The 15137-nt window shown below is 43.7% G+C and overlaps 1 long non-coding RNA gene across 1 annotated transcript; it reads right to left on the bottom strand.

Annotated features, from left to right (window-relative positions):
- Nucleotides 1-1565: 1565 nt before the first annotated feature.
- On the bottom strand, nucleotides 1566-14533 carry LOC123995307. Its single transcript, XR_006831806.1, has 3 exons — nucleotides 14403-14533; nucleotides 5300-5337; nucleotides 1566-1702 (listed from the first exon to the last, which is right to left on the bottom strand). It is a non-coding gene; the product is annotated as an uncharacterized LOC123995307 (long non-coding RNA).
- Nucleotides 14534-15137: the final 604 nt, after the last annotated feature.

Genomic DNA, 15137 nt, shown 5'->3' with positions numbered 1-15137 from the left:
GCGCCACTGATTCCTTCCAAACCACTCATTGTTGAATGAGCTTTTTCCAACTTGTGTAATTTTTATGTCCAATGGCCGATGAGCAGGTTATAATCGATCATTTCTCTTCACATAACAAGGACTGAAAAGGATTTGCCAGTAGATTGTCGAATTGATTCATGATGATGACAGCTCGTCTAACTTGCTAGCTAAGATTTTCAAAGTATGATGTTGATATGATCTGTCCAATCAAAGCTATGGTAGATATAACGTGATTTGACATAATTTTATCTGTGGCCAATGACCTTGAGCCTTCTTGGTAGGGCACTTTTAATTTAAATCTATGGCAGCACCCAAGGGGCTTGAATTTTCGAAGTCTCCCTGTAGATTGTGCGGTGACGTAGTGTCCAAATGAGTGACAGAACATTGAGCCAATCACAGCGCTACTAGGGAACATTACCAACCCCTACGCTCTGTATTTTCCGCTGGCTGCCCCACCACCACAGAAAGCACTGAGCTAGGCTGAAACACCTACATTTTGGAGCTGCCTTACTCAAAAAAGCAAAAAAGAGACCATGTTTGTATGTGGCTTTATTAACTGAAGGATTTTTAGTTTTTTTTACATTGTTTGCAAACTGATATGTGACACATATTAAAGCCAAACTAACATTCAAAACAGGCAAAAAACAAACAATTGTATGTATATACATTGAGGGAAAAAAGTATTTGATCCCATGCTGTCACGGCTGTTGAAAGGAGAGGACCAAGGTGCAGTGTAGTGAGCGTACATTTTCTTTTATTAATCAAAATGACGCCGAACAAAACAATAAACACTACAAAAACAAACCGTGAAGCTCAAAGGCTATGTGCCCTAAACAAAGTCAACTTCCCACACCGATAGGTGGGAAAAGGGCTACCTAAGTATAGTTCTCAATCAGAGACAACGATAGACAGCTGTCCATGATTGAAAACCATACCCGGCCAATGTTGACTCTGAAGCTTCCCGAAGTTGTGTCAAGTTGGCTGGATGTCATTTTGTTGGTGTACCATTCTTGATACACACGGGAAACTGTTGAGTGTGAAAAACACTAGCGCCGTTGCAGTTCTTCACACACTCAAAATGGTGTGTCAGGCACCTACTACCATACCCCTTACAAAGGCACTTTAAATATTTTGTCTCGCCCATTCACCCTCTGAATGGCACATACAGTATACAATCCATGTCTCACTTGTCTCAAGGCTTAAAAACCCTTCTTTAACCTGTCTCCTCCCCTTCGTCTACACTGGTTGAAGTGCATTTTACAAGTAACATCAATAATGGATCATAGCTTTCATGGAAAGAGAAAGTGTTCCTAATGTTTTGTGCAGTCAGTGTATATTTCTCAGCGTAATCATTTTGTACGTTATTGACCCGGCCCGTGCCAGTGAATTTGACACATAATCCATATTTGAATTGTTGCATTGATTATGTAGACATGACTGTGCAGTCAGTGATTAACCACTCTGAATGAACATAAGCAACACATGAGCCAGAATCAAGAACAGCTTTATTGTGACCTTTAAAATAATAACACAACACATTGAAGGGTAAAACGTGTTTCATGAAAACATCTCCAATGATTGATTTATTACAGTTCCCTGAAAGGCCGTCCTCAAGCTTTCTCCCGTGATTTGGTGGTTCCCGGAACGGAAAAGGTTGGGAACCGCTGGTATACAGAATTCCCTGTGAAGGCAATGCAGGCTGGAGTTGTAATAACATATTCATAGGCTCTCTGTGCACTCACTACCTGGTCACCTATTATCACTACAATAACAGCGGATGGATGCAGCGTTCTCAGCCAGTTTGTACATGGTGTAGGTAATGCTGCTGCTGTACCCTGTGTTAGGGCCAGTGAGGGCCAAGTGGGGTCATTGGAAATGTCATTGCCTCTATGTATGCAAAACAGCGAGGCACTGTAAATGTTCACAGAATGGTGTGTTAAAGCATTCTTGTAATGGGACGTAGGGACTCACACATGGGTGAGACGTTATGGAGGTTTTTATGTGGCTGAGGTTGGATGGATACTCTGAAGGACGTGTAGAGCACTGAGCAGCAGGCACTCCAGCAGCGATGGGGCTGACTTTAACTTCAGTGTGGAATCAATATGTGGAACCTCCATGCAGAGTGTTGCAACACATGATACACTGTAACAACAGTCAAGCTAATAGTCAATAACAAAGTCATTGGGAAGTTTTCAGGGTCTCTCTCTATTTGGCAAATAACAGAAACCATCGGGAATACATGTCATGGTCAGTGTGTGGGTGTGCATAGGTACACTACCATTCAAAAGTTTGGGGTCATGTAGAAATGTCCTTGTTTTAGAAAGAAAAGCAAACAAATTTGTCCATTAAAAAAACATCAAATTGATCAGAAATACAGTGTAGACATTGTTAATGTTGTAAATGACTATTGTAGCTGGAAACGGCTTATTTTTAACGCAATGTCATCAGTCGTGGCCAAAAGTTTTGAGAGTGACACAAATATTAATTTCCCCAAATTTTGCTGCTTCACTGTCTTTAGATATTTTAGTCAGATGTTACTATGGAAAACTGAAGTATAATTACAAGCATTTCATAAGTGTCAAAGGCTTTTATTGACAATTACATGAAGTTGATGCAACGAGTCAATATTTGCAGTGTTGACCCTTCTTTTTCAAGACCTTTGCAATCCGCCCTGGCATGCTGTCAATTAACTTCTGGGCCACAGAAGTGGCACTGATGGCAGCCCATTCTTGCGTAATCAATGCTTGGAGTTTGTCAGAATTTGTGGGGTTTTGTTTGTCCATCCGCCTCTTGAGGATTGACCACAAGTTCTCAATGGGATTAAGGTATGGGGAGTTTCCTGGCCATGGACCCACAATATTGATGTTCTGTTCCCTGAGCCACTAAGTTATCACTTTTGCCTTATGGCAAGGTGCTCCGTCATGCTGGAAAATGCATTGTTCATCACCAAACTGTTCCTGGATGGTTGGGAGAAGTGGAGGATGTGTTGGTACCATTCTTTATTCGTGTTCTTAGGCAAAATTGTGAGTGAGCCCACTCCCTTGGCTGAGAAGCAACCCTACACATGAATGGTCTCAGGATGCTTACTGTTAGCATGACACAGGACTGATGGTAGTGCTCACCTTGTCTTCTCCGGACAAGCTTTTTTCCGGTTTCCCCAAACAGTCAGATAGGGGATTCATCAGAGAAAATGACTTTACCCCAGGTTCCTTTTGCAGAATATCAGTCTGTACCTGATGTTTTTTCTTGGAGAGAAGTGGCTTCTTTGGTGCCCTTCTTGACACCAGGCCATCCTCTAAAAGTCTTTGCCTCACTGTGCGTGCAGATGCACTCACACCTGCCTGCTGCCATTCCTGAGCAAGCTCTGTACTGGTGGTGCCCCGATCCCGCAGCTGAATCAACTTTAGGAGACGGTCCTGGTGCTTGCTGGACTTTCTTGAGCGCCCTGAAGCCTTTTTCACAACAATTGAACCGCTTTCTTTGAAGTTCTTGATGATCTGATAAATGGTTGATTTAGCACTGGCAGCAATATCCTTGCCTGTGAAGCCCTTTTTGTGCAAAGCAATGATGACGGCACGTGTTTCCTTCCTTGGTAACCATGATTGACAGAGGAAGAACAATGATTCCAAGCACCACCCTCATTTTGAAGCTTCCAGTCTGTTATTCAAACTCAATCAGCATGACAGAGTGATCTCCAGCCTTGTCCTCGTCAACACTCACACCTGTGTTAACAAAAGAATCACTGACATGATGTCAGCTGGTCCTTTTGTGGCAGGGCTGAAATGCAGTGGAAATTGTTTTTTTGGGGGGGATTCAGTTTATTTGCATGGCAAAGAGGGACTTTGCAATTAATTGAAATTCATCTGATCCCTCTTCATAACATTCTGGAGTATATGCAAATTGACATCATACAAACGGAGGCAGTAGACTTTGTGAAAATTAATATTTGTGTCAATCTCAACTTTTGGTCATGACTACACATAGCTGTGCAGAGGCTAATTATCAGCAACCATCACTCCTGTGAACCAATGGCACCTTGTGTTAGCTAATCCAAGATTATCATTTCAAAAAGCTAATTGATCATTAGAAAACCCTTTTGCAATGAATTATGTTAGCACAGCTGAAAACTGTTGTTCTGATTAAAGTAGCAATTAAACTGGCCTTCTTTAGACTAGTTGAGTAGTGTTACCAAAAAAGGTCTGTCTGAGAGTAGACCAGCGATTCAGACTAGAGCTCTGCTGCTCAGAAGGCAGTCACCCCCTCTGTGACTGTGAGTGGAAAACAGCCGTTGAATTGAGCAAAGTGAGATGAGCAATGGGCAGAGGTGAGAGGTGAGCAGGGGAAATAAAAAGTGACTTGAGCTGCATTTGACTGAGTGAGTCAGCCTTCTCTTCATGGTCAGAGTGAGAGTGTGAGTTCTGATAGCCCATTCATATGAGTGGTCCTGATGACCTTCATACGTACTGTGGTCAGTGTGTGTCAGCCTCTCTCTACTCCAGGCTGCTGCAACTTAGCATCTAATTCGGAGCTGAGGATATCAGGGGCGTCATGCACGTGAGGATGGCTGGGCGGTGGTCCTGAGGTGGATTAGGCCCCCCATCTGGAAGTTTGAAAAATTCTCCAACACCTGAAACAGCTTTTCCCTGCGATCTTGAGCCTTAATCATTATGTTTATTTTGCTGAAAATCTAAGCATACCTTTTTTTTTAAGAAACAAAATATGCTTCTCTGCTAAAATCTGGGTAAAATATTGAAAGGGATGAGAGTCTAATTCAGTACATTTAGTTATTGTTTGCTTTTCTAAAGTCTACCTACCTTGCCAGCAGGCATGCCAGTTAAGATAGATAGACAAGCTAGATACTCTGACTTGAATGATACCTTGAAATGGCTTCTTGGTAGCTAATTATGAGGTTGGGAGACAGGTTCCCAGTCTGGGATAGTTAAAGCCAATGTCACGTTCTGACCTTTATTTCCTTTGTTTTGTCATTATTTAGTATGGTCAGGGCGTGAGTTGGGGTGGGCAGTCTGTTTGTTTTTCTATGATTTTGGTATTTCTATGTTTCGGCCTAGTATGGTTCTCAATCAGAGGCAGGTATCATTAGTTGTCTCTGATTGAGAATCATACTTAGGTAGCCTGGGTTTCACTGTGTGTTTGTGGGTGATTGTTCCTGTCTCTGTGTTTGCACCAGATAGGACTGTTTGGGGTTTTCACGGTTCTTGTTTTTGTATTCAGTTGTTCATGTGTACATTTACGTATTAAAAGAACCATGGACACTTACCATGCCGCACATTGGTCCTCTAATCCTTTTCGCCTCTCCTGTTCAGAAGAAGAGGAGGAAATCCCTTACAGCCAACTTCATAAAATAGATAGGTGGCTAGTAGTATTACAGAGAAACAACCACAAAACATTTAACCACAAATATCTACATTTAAAAGAAAATATGGGCATGCCACCCTGCTGGATATGTTTTGGTTGATCCCTCTGATACAGAAAGACGTGAGGAAACACATTGGGACCCAACAGATACGCTGTATATTCGACTATGATAAGATGATGGTGGGGGGGATGTGGTGTAGCTGTAAGGCTGTCGTCACATGTCAGATACAGTGGCTGCTGGCCTTGCCCGGCTAATGTCTGAGAGCGACCAAATTGATAAAACGCTGCAGCCTTGGAGCTGTGTTCTGTCTCAGTGTTCTTAAAGCCATGAGACACAGACTGACTAATACAAAGAGAAGGAGGAAGTTGAAGAGGATGAGGAAGAGGAGGAGGAAGGGTGCACCATGTGAGAAAAGGGACATTTTCAATATGAGAATAAAGTAGAAATATTGGTAAAGGACAATATGTCAGGGTACTGACTATCCCAATGGCTGTGTGTTTGTGTGTTTGTGTGTGCGCATGAGTACGCGTGTACGCGTGGGTACATGTATGCGTGCGTGTGCACATGACGGCGTGTGTACAGATGTCGGATCTTAATTTGATCACCATATTGCAGAACCTTCCTGCAATGCATGAGGTTTAAAAAGGCTCCTTTACGGAAAATGCATCAGCCCCTACAAAAATGTCTATGAATTATAATCCACATAATAATTCACATTTCCTGTCGCTGCAGATGATTTTAAATTAAGATCCTACACCTGTATGTGCTTGCTATGTAATCAGCTTGTCAAAAGGCACAAAGGCTGTGTGAAACGCATGTCTGTGTGGGTGGGTATTTTATCACCAAGGCCCTTAATATACCATGGCTTGTTATTGCCATGGACAGCTGACTGCCCCGCTTCAAAGACCTCTTTGTAAATACAAACAAGTTCTGTCAGTATTTCATACAATATGTGGCATGGACTTCTAAACAAGAATGTCATTTTATACTGTAATTTTCTGTAAATGCAACGTGTCGGGTTTTACTTGCTACATTATAATAATTATTTCTGGCAAGAGAGGTTAGATTTACTTACAAGTAAATGCATACACAAAAGAAGAAAGGTGAATTAAGGCTGTGGCTGTCATGAAATGTTGCCAGCTGGTTATTGTCACGCAAAAGACTGCTGGTCCCATGGTAATTGACCGTTAATTAACATCAAACCGTTTAGCCTCTCCAGGCCTCCTGGCATAATGTACAAGCCGCATACAAGCCACTGATGCGAAGCCTTGGAACATCTACTTTAAAAATGTTTATAATACATTTATTTGATATACACCATCCCAATAAATACATGATTTATTTGAGTCAGGTCTAAAGGAACATTATGATGTGAAGAAAATGTATTTCAGAAGAACAGACTATGAGTTGGCCTACTGTATGCTATGTGCCATGCAATAGGATGGAGGCTTGTCCATTTAGCAGACAAGATATGCTTATACGTCCCGTGCCATTCTTTTATATTATATGATTTTATTATAAGAAGAACATAATTGAACTTAGCTGAATAAAATGCAAGGCATATTTCTCCCAACATACTGTATATGCTAGATGTAGAGTTATTTGGCAACTTTAGTTTTGAATGATACAAACCTTAGTTTGTCTTAGAAATCAACACATACAGTATATTCGGAAAGTATTCAGACCCCTTGACTTTTTACACATTTTGTTACATTACAGCCTCATTCTAAAATGTGTTAAATTGTTCTTTTTTGCCCTCTTCAATCTACACACAATGCACCGTAATGACAGTAAAAAAAGAAAAACATGTTTTTAATGAAAAACTTAAATATCACAATTACATAAGTATTAAGACCCTTTACTCAATTCTTTATGAATCTACAAGCTTGGCACACCTGTATTTGGGGAGTTTTTTAAATTCTTCTCTGCAGATCCTCTCAAGCTCTGTCAGGTTGGATGGGGAGTGTCGCTGCACAGATATTTTCAGGCCTCTTCAGAGATGTTCGATTGGGTTCAAGTCCGGGCTCTGGCTGGGCCACTCAAGGACATTCAGAGACTTGTCCCAAAGCCACTCCTGTGCTGTCTTGACTGTGTGCCTAGTGTCATTGTCCTGTTGGAAGGTGAATCTTAGCCCCAGTCTGAGGTCCTGAGCGCTCTGGATTCACGTTTTCATCAAGGATCTCTATCTGTAAGTCGCTCTGGATAAGAGCGTCTGCTAAATGACTTAAATGTAAATGTAAATGTAAATGTACTTTGCTCCTTTCATCTTTCCCTCGATCCTGACTAATCTCCTAGTCCCTGCCACTGAAAAACATCCCCCAAAGCATAATAATGCCACAGCCATGCTTCACCGTCGGGATGGTGCCAGGATTCATCAGACCAGAGAATCTTGTTTCTCATGGTCTGAGTCATTTAGGTGCTTATTGGAAAACTCCAAGCAGACTGTCATGTGCCTTGTACCGATGAGTGGCTTCTAACTGGCCGCTCTACCATAAAGGCCTGATTGGTGGAGTGCTGCAGAGGTGGTTGTCCTTCTGGAAGGTTCTCCCATCTCCAAAGAGGACCTCTGGATCTCTGTCAGAGTGACCATCAGGCTCTTGGTCACCTCCCTGACCAAAGCCCTTCTCCCCCGATTGTTTAGTTTGGCTGGTCGGCCAGCTCTAGGAAAAGTATTGGTGGTTCCAAACTTCTTCCATTTAAGAATGATGGAGGCCTCTGTGTTCTTGGGGTCCTTCAATGCTACAGACATTTTTTGGTACCCTTCCCCAGATCTGTGTCTCGACACAATCCCGTCCTCGTCTTTCCATATCATGTCCATCAATTTAATTTACCGCAGTGGACTCCAATCAAGTTGTCGAAACATCTGAAGGATGATCAATGGAAACAGGATACTTCTGAGCTCAATTTCTCATAGCAAAGGGTCTCAATACCTATGCAAATAAGTTATTTCCGTTTTAAATTTTTAATAAATGTGCAAACATTTCTAAAAACTTGTTTTCGCTTTGTCATTATGGTGTATTGTGTGTAGTGTGGTGTACCGCAGGTTAGCCACCAAGGGGAGACTCGTTGAGATCTGGTGACAGACGGAGTCTACATCACGCGGCGATGGCTCTCTCTGCTGGACGTGCCAGTTCTCGATGGGCCAGGACTAATTGGGGCTGATTGTGGTTAGTGATTATTCAGGACACTGATTGCTCACCAGCTGTACGAGTCCCACAAAGATGCCAGAAGGGCAGTTCACAGGGGTAGGGACTGAGGAAGCGAGGTTACAGGCCAACATCATGACACCACAAAGGAGCTGCCAGATGGGGGTGGGTGCCGTATCCGGGTTTCCAGTACCCCTCCTCGTGGGCAGAGATTGTCCGCTGTTCATGGCACGAGCTGAGGAAAAAGGTACGAGCCAGCAGAGGACGAGATCGAGGATGACCCGTCGCATGAGCTGCCCAGAAACAAGGGGTTGACAAACCCGTATCTACTGTTCTCGAGTCCAAGTCCGAGAGGTGCCGGAACCCGATCCCCCCTGGTGAACAACTGGAGGAGGAGCCCATCCTCCCCTCATAGATTTTGAGGGACCAGCCGAAACACCCACCATGGGCCTACGGAGGGGACAGTTTGGGAATGCCCAGTGGGAGGATCCAAACTTGAAAGCCGCCGCAGCCTAAGTGATCGCGGTGGATGGCCAGTTACTTCCGTGGGTGAGTGACTGGCGAAGACCCCCATTTTCAAATCAAAAATAACCTTCTGTATCAGGTGTTGTGCCAACAGGGAGAACTTTGAGAGGTACTTCCTGGTAATAGTAGGTTATGCCACCCGGTATCCCTATGCCATTCTAATTCAGGCGGTGGTCTCCAAGGGAATTGCCCGGGAGCTGTTCCACCTCTTTAGCCGGGTGGGCATCCTGGAATGACCACAGGATATTGGCGGTGCTGGACGCGCTCAGGCAGGCTGGGTTGACAGCGAACCCCAAGAAATGCAAACTAAGGTTCGAGGAGGTTGAGTACCTGGGCTATTTGATCGGACAGGGGAAGGTCAAGACCCAGGAGAGGAAGGTCCTCGCAGTACGTAACTGGCCCGTTCCACACACTAAGACACAGGTCAAGTCCTTCCTGGGACTGGCAGGATACTACAGCCGGTTTAACCCCAACTTTACAGCTATAGCCTCCCCCCTTACCGATCTAAACAGGGCCCGCCTCCCGAAAACAGTGAAATGGACGGGCGAGACTGAAGTGGCGTTCAGGCATCTGTAGGAAACACTTTGGTCCCATCCGATTCTCGTAACGCCTGATTTCCATCTTGGTCACAGACCATGCTCCCCTGGTCTGGATGGCCAGGGGAAGGGAACAAACGATTGGGTCACAAGGTGGTTCTTGTCCCTTCAACGCTTCTCTTTTTCTGTTGTGCACAGGTCAGGGGCGAAGCATGGGAATCGCGGATGCCCTATCAAGAAGGGAGACATACATCACACTGACGACAGCCCCCTCCCCGACTGCAGGTTTAGCCACCAGGGGGAGACTCGTTGAGGCCTGGTGACAGACGGAGTCTACATCACGCGGTGATGTCTCCCTCTGCTGGACTTGCCAGGTCTCGACAGGCTCTCCGGCCAGGACTGATTGCTCACCAGCTGGATGAGTCCCATAAAGCTGCCAGAAGGGCAGGGTAGGGTCTGAGGAGGAGAGGTTACTCCCATATAGTCGTGCGCAGTAGCAAAGATAACGGAGGGAGCTCGGTTTTGTTCCCCACAGGATACAGCAAGAGCCCAGTTGACGGTTTCCCGGGGGATGTCTCCTGGTGGAGACCTATTCTTTTCTCTTTGTTTGTTATTTAAATAAACACCCTTGAATCCGAGCTAATACAATTCTGTCCATGTCTGATCTGTGTAAACTTGACCAAACCCCCTGGTCTGCCACAGTAGATTGAGGAGGAAAAAAGTTAATTTAATATAGTTTAGAATAAGGCTGTAACGTAACAAAAAAAATCTATGGGTCTGAATACTTTCTGAATGCACTGTGTATGGGCTGTATAATGCAACTTTAGGCTATTGATAATTTGAGAAAGTTGCAAAAAAAGCTTGCGCTCCGTTCGTTGCCTCGGGGTTGACACACTATTCTTTCATCAAGTGATCATATTTTCACCCATCAGACTATTCTCAATTTAACCTTGTCTTTATTAATATATAAAATGTGTTTTGATTTAGAATGGCCCATTATTAATTGTGCAGGAACAGGAACAGGGGCAGGAGCAGGAACAGGAACAGGGGCAGGAACAGGAACAGGAACAGGGGCAGGAACAGGAACAGGGGCAGGAACAGGAACAGGAACAGGGTCAGGAACAGGAACAGGAATAGGGTCAGGAACAGGAACAGGGGCAGGAACAGGAACAGGGGGCAAGAACAGGGAACAGGAACAGGGGTAGGAACAGGAACAGGGGCAGGGACAGGAACAGGAACAGGGGTAGGAACAGGGGTAGGAACAGGGGCAGGAACAGGAACAGGGGTAGGGGCAGGAACAGGACCAGGGAACAGGAACAGGGGCAGGAACAGGAACAGATACAGGAACAGGGGAAGGGGCAGGGGCAGGACAGGAACAGGGGCAGGGGAAAAGACATGTCATCTGTATGCACTCTAATAGCGAATTGAGGCTGCTTTCCTGCTGGTTGCTTTTTCAATGATGCCTGGTAGGCTACTCCAGTTATTTCACTCCATGCATTAACCACTGTTTGAGGAGAATGCAGCCTTTCTGCGCGACAGGTGAGATTTTGCCCAAACTCTGTATACCATGGGCTCTTCAAACGTGTTCCTGCATCTATCCAGTGCTTAATTTCTGAAAATAAGTTAAATCTGTTCGGGAACATCGAGAGTAACATGTTTTCACAACAAAGCATATTTCATTAAACTGTTGACAGCCCCTCTCTCTGCGAGCTCGAGAGAGAGATGAAGGCGAGAGAGGAGGAGATGGAAAAGCATGGTGCTGAGATATTCTGATATTCTGAAATGTGAATTATTATGTGGATTATTATGAATGGACATTTTTGGAGTTTTTGTGTTTTAGTTTTAAAAAGGCTTCTAAAGTTTGTAATTTCCACTTTGAAAATTCAGACTTTATTTGACCAACATGACTTTATTTGACCAAATGTTGTTGCCGACAATTTTCCTAATCAAACTGAGCACTCTCGTCTGGGATAGGGGGAAGTAAATATATATAGACGTTGCATTCTGCACTTACAGATGTAGGATGTTAATTTGATCACTCTTCTGTTGCTGACAAATGGAAATTGAAACTTGTAGTGTGTTTTAGTTTTAAAAAGGTTCCTAAAGTTTGTAATTTCCACTTTGAAAATTCAGACTTCATTTGACCAAACGTTTGGTCAATGCAACAACTTTGAAAGTTCAGTCTTCATTTGACCAAACGTTTTTCAAAGTGGAAATTACAAACTTTAGAAGCTTTTTTAAAACTAAAACACACTACAAGTTTCCATTTCCTGCTGTGTAGAAAAATTGTCAGCAACAAAAGAGTGATCAAATTAACATCCTACATCTGTAAGTGCAGAATGCAACGTCTATATATATTTACTTCCCCTATCCCAGACGAGAGTGCTCAGTTTGATTAGGATGTGTTTCATCAGTGCATCAGCAGGACCAAGTTACGAGTCAGTCTTAGGCTAACAACGGCTGGGAGCCATTTAACACATTGTGCAACCTGCTGGAGCCATACTGTGCGTAGGCTTGGGTTAAAGGGCTTCCCACCTCTCAATTCACACAGCCCTCCTAGGCATGGCCACTATATACAGCTACATGATGATTTATGCCATTAAACCCATAGTGTGAGCTCTATAAAAACATTCTCTAAATACATCCCTGTTCAGCACGGCTGTAAGAAAGGAAAAGGCCCAGGAACCGAATCACACAAAGCCCATATAGAGGGCACAAACACTAGCCAAGGCATGGGTGAATCAATCGGCGATGGTGTTCACCGAAAAGCATCGCAAATAGATTGCATTTTCTGGGGAAATATTATTCAATTCTCTTGTTCTGCCAGATGGTCCGTGCAGCTAGAACGACTTCATCAGGAAGCGACTGGTGATCTATCCTGCGTGGAGAATGGGAATGTATTCAGGGGGAAAAGGAGCTTTATTAGAGCTCTGTGAGGGCACTCCAGCTTATTGAGACAAATACGGCTGGCAGCTGAGGAAGGGAACAGAGCCTGCAGCCTGGAGACCTAGACCCTGCAGACTGGAGCAGGCCTCATTTGGGGCAAATAGGAGGGGAGGGCAGAACCACTTCCTTCCTGCTTCCTGCGTGTTCTCATCCCAGCTGAGTCAGGTGGGTAACCCTGTTGTTTTAAACTCGCCTTATTCAGGGTGACTCAGCTCCCATTTATACTGCTCAGCTGGAGAAAGTCCATGCATTTAACGCACCTCGATGATGCACAGCAGTTTTTAACACTGGACTGGGCGAGAATGACTCCTCCTCTACGCTGCTGATGTAAGGAACACAGACTAGTACTGCAAATGAGTTAGAAGCTAATGATAACCAAAGTCAGGATAGAGAACATCTGTGTGCATTCAGAGCTAATAGATTTTTATACAATGGCCTAATGGCTGACAGTTGTTCAGTGAAAGTATAACTTAAAGGGGTTGCAGTAGTCAGCTCTATGGTATGAATGTGATGGGAGCTGATTACCCCAGCATGCTTTTAAGAAATCCCCTGGAGGGTTAATTCTAGTCTGTGTGGGTGGTAAGAGGCCCTCTGATACCATGTGACATCCTGTTGTCTGGTTTGGCTGAAACACAACAACAGTACAGATAAACATCTCGAACATTGCCTCCAGTTTGCATCTGTTGTGTGTCAGTTGCACGTGAGATGAAACACAGTAAGCCCCAATTACAGAAAACCTGGATTGCTGATGCTATATAATGGCAAATGAGAAGCTTTGAAGTCACTGGCCACCATAGGAATTAATGGAATTCTACGGTATTTCAATCAAATGTTTCAAGGAATGTTTCAAAATGACATATATGTATTTGTTGTAGTGGGGACATTTAAAAAAAAACATTTTCATGTTCAGTTCTTAATATAAAGCATGCATTAAGGTATATGTAATAGAATAAAGTTGTCAAATATTAATGTCGACATTAATAAATGCATTTCTATAGCTTCCAAAAATATATATATATATTTTACAATGGTGGAGTACCAATATGGCTGCTTGGTGGCTTCAAAACAACACCACCCTGTCAGTTATCTAGGGTTAATACATATCATTGGTAAGCCCTTACTACCAATGCGAGAAGTGAGCTCAAGATGCTTTTAAAACATCATGCCATCGAATATTACCTTAATGCTTGTAGCAGCATGCCACTGATGTGCGGCTCATTACCTCTAGACATTGGCCATTTCATTTCACGGGCTCGGTTTTCATTAGCTGTCCGGGCCTCCTGCCCATTAACTAAATTAAGGCTTGGATGCAAACTTCTGGCTCCAAGCAAGACCTCTGGGCTGCTTAACTGGGCCAGTGAGCTTCACTGACAGAGGGACACATTTATTCCAAACCAAGGCCTGACTCAGCCATGAGAAAGGGGGTGGGTGAGAGAGAGAGTGAGAGAGAGACAGGGGGAGAGAGACAGAAAAAGAAATGCAGAGAGTAAAAAAAGAGCTAGAGAAAGCAACGGAGGGGTGTCTCTGAGATGACCATAACATCCAATTTACATACATTACCGTCACACAGCCACAGGAAATGAAATAAACATAAGTCCCAGCAGAGAGTCCTAGCCAGTGAGTTCTTAGTGAGTGGAGATATCCCTTCTAGAGGAGTGACGGTGTAGGCAGGCGCTGCCTAGTCATCATGACACACCACACCTTCACTTATCAAGAGGATGACTGGAATGTCTAAGACAAATGGCTGTGGAGCAGCTACCAGGAAGAGGGAAAACATGTAGCTCCATGTACATTATGTCTTAATTTGGTTTCATATGTCTCCAGTTAGGCATGATGCTGAAATAACAATACCTTGCATTCCTGGTACATTAGATACGATGGGTCCTGTTTGCTCTCTGTTATCCTATAGTTCCTGCTTCCCAGTCTTGTCTTCCTCTCCGTTTCTTTGTTCTTGTGAATGGTTTGTCTCCTGCATGATGGACCTGTAACGGTATGCACACCATTTCCGTCCCTGCACTACTTTATGCGCAGGCACATGGTTACTAATACTTTAGGTGGGAGCACTGAAGCTAAGTGAGTACATCATATGCATTGTATTAATATATATAATAATAATAATAATATATGCCATTTAGCAGACGCTTTTATCCAAACATACAGTCATGTGTGCATACATTTGTATGGGTTCCCGGGGATGAACCCAATACAAGCGCCATGCTCTACCAACTGAGCTACACAGGACCATCAATCCATGTGGTGTCATAGCTCAATACCATCAAGGTGAGATTCCCACGATTCAGCTTGTGAACCAGAGTCAGGCTAGAGGTGCATTTAACAGACACACATGGAAAATAAACCCATCTCACCATAGGAGCATGAAAAGAAGTACCTAGTGAACTATTGTACAAGGAGATACGACTACTTCAATACCACAGTGTACATGAGGCTCAGGCAAGTTGATTTATAATGCAGAATGTCCTCACTATTTCATTATTGCTACTGTCCATCAAGACAAGAGGCTGCAGGGGTTTAACCACCAACAATACTTTATAATGAATGATTATTCTACACAATTGATGAACTTTC

Source organism: Oncorhynchus gorbuscha, linkage group LG02 (assembly GCF_021184085.1).
Source record: "Oncorhynchus gorbuscha isolate QuinsamMale2020 ecotype Even-year linkage group LG02, OgorEven_v1.0, whole genome shotgun sequence".
Classification (NCBI taxonomy): Eukaryota; Metazoa; Chordata; class Actinopteri; order Salmoniformes; family Salmonidae; genus Oncorhynchus; species Oncorhynchus gorbuscha.
The sequence above is the reverse complement of the archived record's forward strand: the minus strand, read 5'-3'. Positions and strand labels throughout refer to the sequence as shown.